Here is a 10,348-nt window from a genome sequence, read left to right on the forward strand (position 1 = left end):
TATATATATATATATATATATATATATATATATATATATATACACAGTATATATGTATGCACAGATCACGTAACAGTATTAAAGGAAACCCGGTTGAGTAAAAGATTGACTGACTGGATTCCACGAGATGGGCAGCGTAGTAGAAAACAACCATATAAGAGATAGAGTTAATAGAGAAGATTGTAGGCAAAACCTGGCACAGACTGGCCCTAAAAAGGAATTCATGCAAAGGAAAAGGGAGGCCTTTGTTCAGCAGTGACTCTAAATGGTTAATGATGATGATGATGATGATGATGATAAATACAGGCTGTATACAGGACGAGTAGACGCAAGATATCAGGTATGTCAACGTTCGATGGCCGGTACGTAAGTATATGTGTCTAACCCTAAGAAAATGATGTCCAGTATACTGGAAATAACGTTGCAAAAAGGCTTATTTTACTCCTTGTCATGATGTGTATGTGTCTCCTTTGCATTTGTTATGCGTGTCATATCGGTTTCAACTGCATATCATAATTTGACCATATTGTCAAAATTTCCTTACACTACCACGGGTCTCACCTATCGATCACCCGCATAATCATTGTCTGATCTGTATTGATGAAGATGGACTGCAACCAGTAATTTGGCCATATATTTTGCATTAACCTTATAATCAGTCTTCATACGTGTCGTCCATGGACGTTTCGAATTGCTTGCACAAAGAAGCAGATCGAATTCACCAGACTCTGTGTTGGTGTGATAAGGTTGGCTGATGTATGATGGCTACTGTCTGCGCAGCATACACTTATATTACTTTAAGCCTTTTGTATTAGCATTCACTTTACATTTATGGATTATGGTAATGATTCACGGAGTCAAATAATTGTTTTTAAGGCCATACTGCAAACTATTAACGGCATCAACAATAGCAAAACTCAATCACCACTCCCGTCCCACGTAACAGGACGAGGCCCATTCATTCATGGAAACTTACACTACTACTGCCACGCTGACACATTTGGTAAGGGGGTAAGGTAGGGAGGTAGTAGCGGAGGTGTACAAACTCCTTTCCGCAACTGTACCTTTTGTAGAAGCAATGAATGCACTTGATATCAATTCCAGAGACTTACTAGAGTATGAGAAGCTTTCTAGTGCAGTACAGTCTTGCAAAGATATATACATATGAAATTCTTCTAGTCCAAATATCTGTCGCAAAAAGACATTTTCTAAGTAAGAGTGGCAAGCCAAAGAATCTGTTTGAATTATATGAACTCAAACCATTAGACTGTGCATATTCAGAAATACTGAAAATTGTCAAATTTCTTATCACCCTTTCAGTGACTAATGCAGGCAATGAATGACTTTTTTTTTTTTCAGTACAATATTTAGGCAAGACATATCTAAGAACCCCAGTGAGAAATGGTCGCTTAAGTGACTTGCTACTTACGGCCACACAAAAGGTGCTTGTTAAAATTTTTAATTTTAACACCCTGGTTGGCAATTTTACACAACAGAGATCACGGAGATATCCACTGTTGCAGTAGTTCATTCATTTTTCAATGCAATAAATATGCTCAGTTACGTTTTCAATTTCCTCTGATGAATTCTGAAATTAATATACTCTTCTTACCTGAGCCTCTTCCAAATTTAAAAACTATGATTTTATTTTTCCCACCTCTTAGTGTACAGCTTGCTTTTTCGCATTACTTTATATGGTTCATGGTGTTTTTGTGGCTAGTAAGCTAAAAAACTTCCCATTTTTATATAAATTACAAGTTTACACTTTTCATTCTCAATTTTATATTCATTATCTTTTCATTAGGCTATAAGAATGACGTCAGCTTAAGCTTTCACCAATACAAACATTTTTAATGCTATTTGGTCTAATTTCCAAGGTAATTAGCATATAATGCAATGATATGTACTTTAACATGAACTTTAAATTACATATTCAACTTCACACAGAAATACTGCCAATGTTAGAATATCCATTTATTATGTGTGCCATGAAGTAATTGGTGAAACAAACAATTATATAGAGTATTTATATTTGTTTACTGCTTTCATTCCCTAAAAATAGCTTTGCATGTGGCTTCACAATGCTCGCTCGCCACCCTACCCATGTGGGGAGGTGCGAGTAGTGGGGCCTCCTAAATAGCCTATGCCCCCCCTCCCCAAGGAAAATTGAAATGACGCCCCTGACTACCTCCCTTCTTTTTATTCCCAGTTGGTTATGTACCACTTTCGTACCTGCAGTCCAATTACTCTGTAAAAAAAATTTACTCTTCTCTTCCTCTGATCTTTACTCGCACTTTGTTTTTGCCTCCTCCCTCTTCTTTAGTATTCTCAATTCCTCTTGAGTTAGGCATCTTTTTCTCCATACTTTTTTTAATTCCTCTTTTTCCATGACTTTGTTTGCATTTTTTAATATTTCCTTCAGTGTTCAGACTCTGGAAGGTTACTTTCAGCGGTTACTTTTTTCTCTCATATTTCCCTAGCCTTTTGTGTTCTATGTCTTTATTACAGATTTCCTCTGATATTCCTTCAATATGCTCATAACATTTGCCATCTCCTTTTTTTCTTTCGAAATTTTGTTTGTTATTTCTTCTTCAGCTATACTAGTGATTACTTTGGATGTGTTGATATCTGCTGAATCTTTAACCAGTTTGGGGTTGTTTTCTATCATTACTTTTGCTTCCTTTCTAATGCTTTTTTTTATCTTTGACTCTTGTTTCTAAGTCTTTCCTCACTTTCACCATTTCAGCATACGTAGTTTTCACATCATCTTTGCAACTTTGCATCACTTAATTCACCAGGGTTATTTTCTCTTCAGTACCACTGCTTTGGTCTATCAGACTGCCTGCTTGCCTAATTTCCTCTGCATCATTTCTGAACTTCTCCATAATACTCTCATGGTTAACAACTGTACTTGCCATTTCACTAATCTTCCTACTAAGTGAACCCACCTCAACTAACAGCTCATCTATTGTTGTGTCTTTTTTGTTTAATTCCTTTACTAATTTTTCATTTTCTTCTGCATGCGCAATTGCGTCTTGATTTCACCCATTTCACGCTGAAAAGCCTTCTCCAGTTTATTCACCCTCTCTACTAGTTTGCTATATGTTGCCATTTCAATCTGTTCCTGGTAGAAATCCTCACCCTGTTTTCTACCTTTATCCCTTTTCTTAACTCCTTCCATATTCACTTTACTAACAACAGTGCTCATCTTTTGGTATTACTTAGATTCTACTTACAAGTATGCATCTCCTTGCGATTCGCCTAGTGATAAACGACACAGCTGATGACGAGTTGCTCAGCAGATTCTTGCACTAACTGGATGCATTCTGTTATTTGGACAATATTTTTGCTTATACTTGCTCTACTATATTAGAACACCATTTAGTTTAACCTAGTACAGAGCTTGACCCACATAAACATACTATTTAGGTGTGGCCGGTTGTGACCAAGGGTGACCAGCGTGGAGCGAGGTGATGCGTGTTGTTTCTCTGATGCCTCAACTCTGTGTGTGTGTGTGTGTGTGTGTGTGTGTGTGTGTGTGTGTGTGTGTGTGTGTGTGTGTGTGTGTGTACCAAATTTCATACCTTGTTCAGTGTAGTAATGAAGAAACATTGGCAAGATCAAATGCAACGGTTTTCTGTCAACAAAAGGATTATTTCGCTGCAGAAGCTGAGCTTAAACGAAGTAGCCAAATGTCATTCATTCCCTCATCTCAGTTACTGTCTCCTTATTGCCCCCATCTCCTGCCTTCTTTCTTTATTATATTCAGCAAACAACTTCTTCATTTAGATTGCAGTGAGAAGAGCGACTAAATATTACGACTTAACAAAGAATATAAGAACTAATAGTTGCCAGCAGGTCGTGCTTATGTCGACAGCTCGTGTACACTACATACGTGCAGTACATAAACCCATTCGGCCACCACACTTACACATCGTCAGTACACAGTATACCTCACTCTCAACTAAATGCTTTCCGCCTTTATTATTTTTCCCTCTCCATTCCCAGTCACCCTCTTATTATTCTGAACTTTGAATGGTTTTCTATGAGTAGGCTGCAAGAAAATCTGGTAAAACAATGAACGAAATATTCAGTAAAAGACATTTTAATATTTCTTCCATCCGTACCCAATATCCCAATAGAGACAGTAAAAATGGGTGTCGGTTAGTTATCGCAAAAACTGTAAATATCGCCCACATATCGGTTCGGCGAATCGTTTTGGTTATATCTCTTTTCTATCGCAACTCCAATGGTCACTGCTCCCCTGCACTGTCGCTTGCATCCTCCATCACCACAGCAGGTGCACTGCATCCATCTAGCAGCAAAATCTCATCCCCTCTCTGTCCAACTCTCTAATGCAAGAGTTAACCGTTACTCCCAGTCTTTCATATATGCAATTGGTCAACTCTGGAACTGTCTTCCTGCCTGTATTCCCTTCAATCTATAACCTCCAGTCTGTCAAACAGTGTGTCCAGGCATCTTGAAATGAACAGATCCTATATTTGGCCCTCTGTTATTTTGTTTTTATTTTTTCTTGATGGGATCAATCTTGTGGACTTGTGGCCACAAGTTGAGGATACAACAGAAGGATTCTACTTCCACAGGAGAAGACAAAGGATAAGTGGGAACTGGCGACAGAGCCCTAAAGCATTGTTATTGGGATAAAATTGAGCGTTGGGTAGGCTGGGCAGTAGTGGGAGAGAGAGAGACCAGGAATATGAGACAAGGAAGTCACAACGACACGCTTACGTTTGCAAACACGGGGAGAAAGTGCGGGAGAAGACCGGGAGCATACTGAATGGGAAGGAGGTAGGATAGAGGAAGCAGAGCTAACAAGAAAGGAAAAAGAGGAAGAGGAATCAGGGAGATAAGAAACTCAAAAAATGGAGATAAATACTGAAGGTGAGACACTGGAAAAGCCAGAGGCCTCTGACGTAGGAGTAATACGGGCCACACATGCATAGATGTCAGCGGAGTGACCTACGCGACATGCTTGGGCACGGGGTTTCCAAAGATTAAGTCCAGTTTTCCAACAAAAACTTTCAGTTAAAAAATACACGCAGGGCACTTTCTGTAGGAGGCTGCATGATGGCCTCCACAGTTTAGGCAAGACAGGAAGCTGGATGTACAAGTGGAAGAAGTGTCCAGCACGAGCACAGATGGGGAAGACAGTCTGTGACGGCAGTACTTGACTGGGTGGCCAAAACGCCAGTAGGAAGTGCACTGACGAGGGGGAGGAATACATTCTTTAAAAGAGAGGACAGTGCCCTTGATGATAACAGGAGGAGGAAGATCACGAGTCAGATACTATTTTAGCAATGTTAGCTGGTTGCTGACGGCCTCCATGGAGAGGGTTAGTATAGCAATTGACAAAAAGAAGTGGGTGATGTTCGGAAAGAATGAGGCGAATATCATCAGAACAAACAGCAAAATTTTGGTTACCAAAGGACGTAAAAGTTGAAAAATGGACTGTACCTGTAAAAGAATTTAACTGGGCATCTGGGAAGAATGAAATGGGATTACCTGAGATATCAACTGAAGACTTAATTTTTTCGGCTTGGGCTGCATTAAGGATTTTAAGACAAGAGCCACTGGGTCCACAAAGAACGTGACGTCGAAACCTACCTGGCGCAACAGGGAGAGTTTTTTTTTTTTTTATGCAAGAAAGAAGGAACCAAAGGCCAAGAGGTCATCTGTATGCATGATAATGTTGAAATACTGGGACCAAGTCTGGGGCCTGAAAACGGAGGTGGACAAGATCGGGTTGGTGAGTAGGGAAGAAGTATGAGAATGGGACAAGGAAGCTGAAGAGACTGGAAGAGTAGACATAAGAAGGGATGGAGGCAAATAAGGTTCAGAAGTTACTATAGAAGACAAACAGGCAGATAGAGTCACAGTCATAAGGAACTGTGAGGCAGGAGCTGGCGTAGGTAAGTAAAATGAAACAGCATCGGTGAGTAGATGTTGAGAACGAGTAGGGAGAATAGGAGAAAAACTATGAAGAGGAGCCGCGGTCGTCACTGGGGTCAAAACATCAGCAGGACCAGGGGCGCGGGAACTTGAGACAAATTACATAATCAAACATAGAAAAGGAAAAGCTCAGTGTGACCAGTGAAAAAAAAAAAAAGGACTGTGTGCGTTCCACCCACACAGTCCTATCTAGAGGCCCTTCCTAAGCAGCAACCAAGCTCTAAACATGCATTCCTTGCCCTACCCAAAAGGGGATAGCAACACCGTGTGGGAGAGCAGAGTCTCACAGCAAAATGTCAGGCTGCAGGCCAATGTCTGAGCGTTCCACTACAAAGCAACTGCAACCCTGGATATGCAGCTGCAGCTCAGCAGCAATTCCACCTCTGAAGAGGTCCACACACTAAGCTGGTACCAATTGGCCAGACCAACAGCCCATGGACACACTCTAATACTTCCTGTTGCAATATCCTAATGAACATCAAATAAATTTCAAAGAATGTGGAAAATTTCATGCCATTTAATGCCAAAGATAAATCTGATAGGACAGGGGGAAAGGGAAGGAAGAAGCAACAGTAGGTTGAAGACCTAGCAAAATTAGCTGAGGTGGTGACTACGACCTAAGGAGAGGGGAGAGGGCAGAACAGAGTGGAGGCAAATGCGGCGTCCACCCAGCAAACAAAGCTCTACACTCAACTGTAGGCAATTAAGGTACCCTGCAAAAGTTCTCGAACATATCAAGTCCCAGTCGAATCTAAAAAAAAAGGGGGAGGGGGGAGAATGAGCAAGGAAGCATGGGGTACAATATTAAAATACACTATTTCTTTTGTATTTTTGCATCCGTAAATGCAGATAATTGTAAATACATTTACAATAATAATGATAATGATAAAAGCCAAAGCATTCGCCCACTAATGTGTATCGTCTACCATCAACAAAGAAAAATTAGATCAGTAATCCTCTGGCAGTCAGAGACAAATCATCACAGCTTTGCCAAAATCTAAAAGAAATATTTTTTTAGGATTTCGCTGTTTACTCCTGAGTTAAATGTCACGCTAGTATTCAGAGGCCTGAAGTTAGAGATTATGCTAATGACGGTCACTGAGTACAACAGACCTTTGAAGAACTTCTAATAGCTATCCTTTAAATGGCCGTTCTTTTCAGTGAGGGTATGATAGAAAATAGTGAATAATGGCAAAGTACAAAGAAAGTTAGATGGTATTTTTATTTTCTTCCAAAATCCTCTGGCAATTGGTGGCATATCATTGCAGATTCGCCAAAATTATTAACAAACAAGCCATATATCCCGGGATAGTGCCCACAAAGTCTGGATACAATTTGCCCACATGATTTTTGAGATATTTGAGGGCAGCCAGACACACACCAGACTTATATACATGCAGACAAATGTATTATTGCCTTGCTGGGCAGCTGATAATAATAATAATAATAATAATGATAATAATAATAATAATAATAATAATAATAATAATAATAATAACAATAATAATAATAATAATAATAAACTAGAGGCCCCTCAAATGGAAGAGTCACACCAGTCGCATGCTGATATATATCTAGCGCCACTTGGAATATGACCTTGACCTTGACTTACTTTCACCAATTCCGAACTCGGAGATTTTCATCCCTACAAACACTTGTTAAAATTCTGTGATGATATCTTCAGCGGTTGAAAAGTTATCGTGGTAACAGACACACAGACCTTGACCTACTTTCACCACTTTCGAACTCGTGATCGATTTTTTTCCCCTACTACACACCAGTAAAATTTTGTGACGACATTCTGAGCGGCTGCGAAGTTATCGTGCTAACAGACAGACAGACAGACTGAAAACAATATCAGCATCGCTATCGCGGCTGGTAAAGACAGGTTTGACAAGCCTTGAGGTCTCATAGACGGGATGTCGTGGACTCACTTGAAAACGAATATCAGGCCAGTCAGATAGGAAGATACTGTCTTCCTAACTCCAGGCCTACTGTTATATCCAGGTTCATTTGATACGTAGGAATATCACCAAGATAAGATAATTTTTTTTAATCATGTAAAATGCACCTCATACACTAAGTCTTCCTGCAGCAGCTGTTGTTAGGCATGCCATGAAGACAACATAGACTGGGGTATTAACTCATGCTGCTTCAAGAGTTTGTAAAGCATAATGAAGCATGAAAGAGCTCTCAGAGAATGCAACACTCACGTCATACAATAGCTTTATGGCCGAATTTTTTATCCTGTCCTGTGACCTTGACATCTGGCTTATTTCTCTCAAAATCAAATTACATCATCCTTACCTGACCCTCAACCCATTTACAGTTTGATCCGAGTTGGAAAGTAGTGTTCAAGTTGGTCTCATCGTGTGGCCCTGACATTTTATTCTGGAAATAGAAGTATTCCCTTTTGTAGGGAACCTTAAACCATTTACCCACGTTTAATCCACGGAGAATCAAAATCTTGGTCCTTGCCATGTGACCATTTTTTTTTTTTTTTTTTTTTTTTAATGCAGAGTAGAAGAAACCAAAGGTGTGAAGCCTGCTAAGTTGTTCCCTACAATGAAAAAATAAACAGAGTCATATTCAAGCTTGTTCATTTTTGAGATGCCTGGACACATTGGAGGTCACTGGGAGAGTGAAACACAGACTTGGAACGACAGTTCAAAAGTTGTGCTTACGTAAATGGCTGACAGTATCACTTAACTCGTGCATCAGACAGTTGGTCAGAATTAGAAGATTGGAGAAAAGAGGTGAGAGTGTGTTACCAGGCGGGTACTACTTGCCCGCCATAACGGAAAATGGACAATAGCAGACATTTCAGAAAAGCAGTGATCACTGAAGTAGCAATAGTAGAGATATAGATGCAACAGTGCAGTGAAGATAGATAGATAGAGAGAGAGAGAGAGAGAGAGAGAGAGAGAGGTTGAAAGGAGTCAGTATGAGAAGAGGAGTTGATGAAACGAAAAGCCTTTGACTACCTTGTTGAAAAGAGCTGTGTGGGGGAACCTGCCCCACACATGCGAGTTGTACTCGATACAGGAGCGAATAAGGTCCCAGTACAAAGTCAACAGTTGTGTGGGGGCAGAAAAGGCACAGAGCCGGCTTAGCACACCTAATTTCCTGAAAGCAGATTTTGCAGGGGAGGTAATGTGATCTCTACATAAGTCTCGAAAGAATGAAATCCCAAGGATACTGGTAGATAATGAACTGCATTGTATACTGTTGGATATTAAAGGATACCCCTGCAGAAGATTTTGGCAGGTCAGAAAGTGTAGAAACTGAGTTTTTGATGTATTAAAACAATGTTTCTTTAACAAGAGTCAAATATGAGCTCAATTAGATATCACATGTGCCAGGGACTCATTGGGGTGATTATTGATGCAACTGCTGTGATGTAAGCTGAAGTCATCAGCGTATGAGTGGATAGAACTGGATGTACTGGCCAGACTACTAATGAAGGATGAGAGTTGGTGACAGGAAAGAATTCTGAGGAACATCAATAGGTGTGATCAAAATGTTCCAAGACTGTTCCTGCTGCCAACGAATGGAGCGTGGCACAGTCATGTACGTGAAGCAGGCGCAAACAGTAACCTTCATGAGTCAATATGCCATGTGACATTGCGCTGTCAACATCGGGAGCTGTGTTACACACGTTTTTGTGACCACGTGCACGTGCTCATTTGTGATCGCACTATGGACCTCAAATTTGAGCAGAGAGCAAATATCAAATTCTGTCAGACTCGGGAAATCAGCAATAGAGACCCTTGAAATGCGTCAGCAGGCCTACAGCAATGAAGCAGTGACCTGGACGAGGTGTTTTGCGTGGCACTAGCGCTTGAAGAAGGACAACGTCACTGGAGAACGACGTGAGGTCAGGGCGACCCTCCACAAGCAAAATCCCTGAAAATGTCAAAAAAAAAAAAAAAAAAATCAACAAAATGTGCATGAGAATCATTGGACCACCATCAAGGAAACTGCAGTCGATGCCAGTAGAGATATGAGCATAGCCGACATTAGTTGTGCCATAGCCTCATCCCTTGTTTGTGTAAATAACTGCTAAGATGGATGCTGCAGGAAGTGAATGGAAAGGTGAAGGGTGGAGTTGTCAGTGTATGAGTGGATAGGGTTAGATGTACAGCTTAGGTTATTGATGAATAGAAGGAAGAGAGTTGGTGATAGGGCGGAGCCCTGAGGAACACCACTATTGATGGCTCTAGGAGGAGAACAGTGGCCATCTACAACAGCAGTTATAGAATGACCAGAATGGAAGCTAGAGATGAAGGCACAGATAGAAAGACAGAAACCGTACAAAGGCAGTTTGGAAAGTATAGATTTATACCAGATTCGATCGAAAGCCTTTGAGATATCAAGT

The sequence above is a fragment of the Coenobita brevimanus genome, chromosome 101 (assembly GCF_032717465.1).
Source record: "Coenobita brevimanus isolate Jiangsu-jjx chromosome 101, ASM3271746v2, whole genome shotgun sequence".
NCBI classification, from domain to species: domain Eukaryota; kingdom Metazoa; phylum Arthropoda; class Malacostraca; order Decapoda; family Coenobitidae; genus Coenobita; species Coenobita brevimanus.